Raw genomic sequence first — 6,357 nt, 5'->3', positions numbered from 1 at the left:
CAATTCATATGGAAACACAAACATCCAAGAATAGCCAGAACAATCCTCAGCAAAAAAAAAAAAACAAAACAGGTGGTTTCACATTACCAGACTTCAAACTTTACTATAAAGCTACAATCATCAAAACAGCTTGGTATTGGTATAGGAACAGGCATATAGATCAATGGAATAGAATTGAGATTCCAGAAGCAAAACCTCAATATCTCAACCAACTCATCTTCAACAAAGCCTCCACCACCTACCACTGGGGAGAGATGAACCTATTCAGTAAATGGTGCTGGGAAAACTGGCTGACCACATGCAGAAGATTGAAACAGGACCCCTATCTATCCCCATGCACAAAGGTTAACTCCAAATGGATCAGAGACCTAAATGTAAAACCTCAAACCATAAGAACCTTAGAAAATGAAGGAAATACCTTCATGGAATTCAGAACTGGCATCCAATTCCTGAACAAAACCTGAAACCCACAGGTCATAAGAGAGAAGATAGACAAGTGGGACCTTATTAAACTGACAAGCTTCTGCAAAGCCAAAGAAACCTTCAAGAGAGCAGGGAGACAGCCTATAGACTGGGAAAAAGTATTTACCAACACTAGATCTGACAAAAGCTTAACATCCTGGATCTACAAGGAACTCAAACATGCTGAAAAGAAAAAACAAACAACCCCATTATAAAATGGGCAAAAGATATGAAGAGACACTTCACAAAGGAAGACATCTGAGCAGCCAACAGACACATAAAGAAATGTTCAACCTCACTAATCATCAGAGAGATGCAAATCAAAGCCACACTGAGATACCACCTAACTCCAGTCAGAATGGAAATTATCAACAACTCAAAAAATAACAGCTGCAGCAGAGGGTGTGATGAAAAGGGGACACTTCTACACTGTTGGTGGGAGTGTAAACTAGTGCAACTTCTGTGGAAAGCAGTGTGGCAATTCCTAAAAGCTCTTAATATCAACCTCCCATATGACCCCGCAATCCCCCTACTGGGAATATATCCTGCAGAACTCAAATCACTCTATAAAAAAGATACCTGCACACGTTATGTTTATCACAGCATTGTTCACAATAGCAAGAACCTGGAAGCAACCATGCTGCCCATCAAAAGAGGCCTGGATTTTAAAAATGTGGTACATATACACAATGGAATACTACGCAGCCATAAAAAAGAACAAAATCATGAATTTCACAGCAACCTGGATGGAACTAGAGTCTATAATACTGAGTGACCTCTCACAGAAACAAAGATCCGAGTATCACATGTTCTCACTCATATAATGGACCTTGAACATCCAATGTAATACTATAAGAAAATGACTGACGGTACTGGGAAACTATGAGGGGCTGGAGATGGGGTTAACAGTAGCAAATATCTGTCTGGGGATGGGGAAACACCTCTTATCAACAGGGTGCCTGAACGAAACATAATTGTATACCTAACCCTTAATTGTAACCCACAACATTATAATAAAAAAAATTGATATTAAAAAAAAAGAAAATAGGCACTAAATGTCTTCTAAAACACAACAGATCTGCATAAAAATTTATGGTAAGGAAAAAAGCTACTGATCCTGCAACAACACTGGACAAATCTCAAAAACATTTTATCAAGAGAAAGAAATTTTACACAAAAGTACATATTGTGATTCTGTTTGATAAAACTAATCTACAATGGAAAAAAAAATCAGTGATTGCCTGGCTGGGAAAAGGCAGAAATGAATTTTGGAGGTCTGAGTGGGAAGGGACATAAATAAACTTTCTTGGGTAATAATAACGTTCTATATTTTTTACAAAGGTTTACTTTTACTTGAGTTTACATAGATTCATGCATTTTTCAAAACCCAACAAATATACACTTTTGATTTAGTATTTCACTGTATGCAAATTGTACAAAAAAATGCATCAATCATTAAAAGACAGAGACTGTCCAAGTGCATATAAAAACAAATCCCAACTATATATTGTCTACTAGATACTTTAAATATAAAAACAGAGAGTTTAAAAGTGAAGAGATGGAAGAAGTTATACCATCTTCTGACAAAGTCAACTTCTAAGCAAGGAAAATTATCAGGAATAAAGAGTGGCACTACATAATGAAAAAGGGGCCGATTTTCAGAAAATAATTTACAATCTTTAATGTGTATGTGCCTAACAAAAGAGGGCCAAAATATGTGAGACAAAAACAAACTCAAACTCCAAGGAGAAATAAATGAATCCAACATTATAGGTAGAGATTTCCCCTTTCTTTCAGCAAATGACAGATTCAACAAGAAGAAAATCTGTGAGGATATGGTTAAACTGAAGAGCACCATCATTCAACTGGCTATAACTGACACCTATAGAATACTTCTGCCAACAACAACACTTTCATTTTAAGTTCACATGAAACATTCATCAAGGTAAACCACATTTTGAGCCATAAAAGCACATGAACAAATTTCAAAGAATAGAAATCATACAAAATATGCTGTCAGGTCACAGTGGATTTTAACTAGAAATCAATAACAGAAAGATGGCTGGAAATCCCAAATACTTAGAGATTAAACAACACACTTCTAAATAACAATAAATCAAAGAAGTCTAAAGATGAACTTCAAAATATTTTCAACTAAATGAAAATATAGCCAATCAATGCAGCAAAAGTAGTGCTTAGAAGGAAATTTGTAGCACTGAATGGATATATTAGAAAAGATTTAGTGATATAAGCTTTTGCCTTAAGAAACTAGTAAAAAAAAAAGAGCCAAGGGCAAATTAAATTCACTGTAAGTAGAAGAAAAGAAATAAAATAAAAATTAGAGTGGAAATCAATGAAACTTAAAACAAGAAATCAATAGAGAAAATCAATAAAATCAAAGACTTCTTTTGAAAAATTAAATAAATTTACTTAATCTCTAACCAGGTTAACTAAGAAAAAGAGAGAAGTTACCAAATACAAGTATCATAAATGAAAGGGGAAACCTCACTACTGATTTCATTAAAAGGATAATAAAAGAGTATTGTGAATAAATCTATGCCCACAAATCTGATGAAATGAACAAATACTTTCAAGCACATAATCCACCAAAACTCACACAAGAAAAAATAGAGGACATTAATAGACTAATAGCTATTAAAAATGAGTCAATAATTAAAAACCTTTAAATACAGAAAGAAGTAGGCCCAGGTGGGTTCACTGGTGAATACAGGCAAACATTTAAAGAAAAAATGTAGCAATTTTTTTATAGTGTCCTCAAGAAATTAAAGCAAAGGAAATATCTTCTCACTTGTTCTATGAGGCTAGCATTACCCTAAAACCAAAGACATTATGTGAAAGAACAACTATTAAAAAGTCTCTAATGAACATTATTTTAAAAAATCCTCAACAAAATATAAGCAAATAAAATTCAATAACACTGTATAAAAGAATTATACACTGCAACAAAGTGGGATTTGTTCTAGATATGCAAGGTTGATTCAACACTTAAAATTTAATTAATATAATCCAATACATCAACAATGCAAATAAAAAATAATATATGGTCTTAAAAATAAATGCAAAAAGAAAATATTTGACAAAGCCTAACACTCACTTATGATACATATATTTAAGAACATTAAAATTGAGAGCAACTTCCTTAACTTGATAAAGAACATCTTTAAAAAAAAAAACAATTCTATAGCAAATATACTTAATGGTGAAAAGTTAGATACTTTTCCACTAAGATCAGGAATACAAGGGTTTTCACTCTCACTGGTCCTATTTAACAGCATACTGAAATTGCTAGATCATGCAATAAGAGAAGAAAAGGAAATGTTTTCAGATTGTGAGTGAAAAACTGAAAATTTTTGTCTGCAGATGACATATTGTCTATGTAAAAACTCACAGAGAAACAACAAAAAAACCCCTCCTGGACTAATAAGAAATTACGGTAGAGGATACAAGGCTAATTTGTGAAAATAAACAGCTTACTTAATACCTGCCAGTAATGAATAGTTTAAATTTGAATTTTAAAAAAATGGGATATCAGAATGAGGTCAGGGAGGTGGCAGAATAGGAAGTATGAGGAATTTTTTTCCCCACCTAGACAACTTTATTGACAGAATCTATCTGGTATAATTATTTTTGGAACTCTGGAGTCTGTTCAAAGGATTGCAGCTATCAAGAGATGACTTGGACAATAAACTGCTTTTAATTTTAGTAAATTTCAGTCCCTGGTGTAGTAGCAGCTACCCAACCTTCACCTCTGAGCCCTACGGAGAAGACAGCCATGCTCTATTTTCTGTAATAAGGACCTTGTTCTGAAAATATCGGAGGGTCTGTGTTCTGATTACTGATAGCTGCTTATGATCACAGAGGTAGAGAGACAGAGGAAGGCCAACATTGTTGCAACTCCTAGCAGCTGATACAGATTTCAGGAGATTTAAACAGCCAGTGCCTGTTTGTTTTCTATTTATTGGGAGTCAGACATTTAGGGAATAGGGCATTTGAAAACTACCATTTACAGAGGGAATTTAGAAAATTATTACACATGCTCAGAAAAAAAATAGGAAAAAAAAAGACCTGAAGTTTGCAATTTATGCTGACACCCTGAAACAATTTAAAAACAAACAACAACAACAACAAAACCAACCACAAAAAAACAGTTAACCCTGGGGAGGGGAAAAAAATCTGATTTCCAGAATTACTACATTATAAGATTTAAATGTCCAGTTTTCAACAAAAAAATCATAAGGCAAATAAACAAACAGAAAATTACAACCCATTTAAAGGAAAAAAGTCAGAAAGTGTCCCTGAGACAAACTAGATGGTGAACTTACTAGACAAAGGCCTTAAAACAATTGTCTCAAGATGCTTAAAGAGCCAACAGGAGATGTGGACAAAGTCAAGAACATGTTGTATGAACAAGATAGAAACATAAATAAATAGAAAACAAAAAAGAAGCCAAAGAGAAATTCTGGAGCTCAAAAGTACGATTACTGAAATGAAAAAGTCTAGGGTGGTTCAAAAGCAGGCAGAAAAATGAATCAGCAAACTTGAAAATATGACAATTGAAATAATCAAGTCTGTGGAAAAGAAAGAAAAAAGATTGAAAAAAAGGGAAGCCTAAGAGAACTGTAGGACACATCAAATGGACAAACATCTACATTATGGGAGTCAGTACTATTCAAAGCAATCTACAGGCATTTTATGCAGAAATAGATCATGTATCATAAAGCTCTTGTGGAATCTCAAGGGACCCTAAATAGCCAAAATGACCTTGAGAAAGAATAAGTTGAAAAACATACATTTCCTAATTTGAAAACATGCTACAACGTTACAATAACCAACACAGTACAGTACTGACATACATATAGACATATAGACCAATAGGATAATAAGGATCTCAGAAATAAACCCTCATATATATAGTCAAGTGATTTTTGGCAAGGATGCTAAGACCATTCCATGGGGAGAGGACAGCCTACAGCCTTTTGAACAAATGTGTTAGAACTGGATATCAACACGCAAAAAAAAAAATGAATGTAGAACCTTACCTAACATATACAAAAATTAACTCAAAGTGGATCAAAGACTAAATGTAAGAGTTTAAGCTATGAAGCTCTCAGAAGAAAACATAAGGGAAAACCTTCATGACACTGGATTTGGCAATGAGATCTTGGATAGGAAACCAAAAGCACAGGCAACGTAAGAAAAAATAGGAAAATTAAGCCTCATTAAAATTAAAAACCTTGGTGGAAGGCAGGGAGGCAAGGACTCCAGTGGACACCTCCTTTCCTCTTACTACCCCCACCATGCCTGCTTCAGCCCTTACTCCCCATCCCCACCCTCTCCAGGTCATCCTTGGCCTGCCCCCATCCCAGAAACCTGCCCCCTCAGCACCTCTGGCCCCACAAAAGAAAAAAAAATTTTTAAGTTTTAGGCCAGTCCCAGTGGTTTGTGCTTGTAATCTCAGAACTTTGGAAGGCCAAGGCAGGAGGAATGCTTGAGGCCAGGAGTTTGAGACCAGTCAAGGCAACATAGAATGACCTCATCTCTACAAAAAAAAAAAAAATTTTTCAAAAAATTGGCTGGGTGTGTTGGCCTGCACCTGTAGTCCCAGCCACTCTGGAGGCTGATTCAGGAGGACCACATGAGCTCAGGAGTTTGAGTGTTGTAAACCCTGATGGTGCCATCACTCCAGCCTGGGCCACAGAGTGGGAGTCCAACTCAAAAAAAAAAATTAAAAACTTTTGTGCATCAGAGAACATTATCAACAAAATACAAAGGCAATCCACAAAATGGGAGAAAAAATGTTATTGGCAAATCACATAATTTAGAAAGGACTAATATTCAGAAAATATAAATAACTCCTAAAATCCAACAATAACC

Source organism: Carlito syrichta, unplaced genomic scaffold (genome assembly GCF_000164805.1).
Source record: "Carlito syrichta isolate Samal-C Ts95f unplaced genomic scaffold, Tarsius_syrichta-2.0.1 Scaffold99016, whole genome shotgun sequence".
Classification (NCBI taxonomy): Eukaryota; Metazoa; Chordata; class Mammalia; order Primates; family Tarsiidae; genus Carlito; species Carlito syrichta.
The sequence above is the reverse complement of the archived record's forward strand: the minus strand, read 5'-3'. Positions refer to the sequence as shown.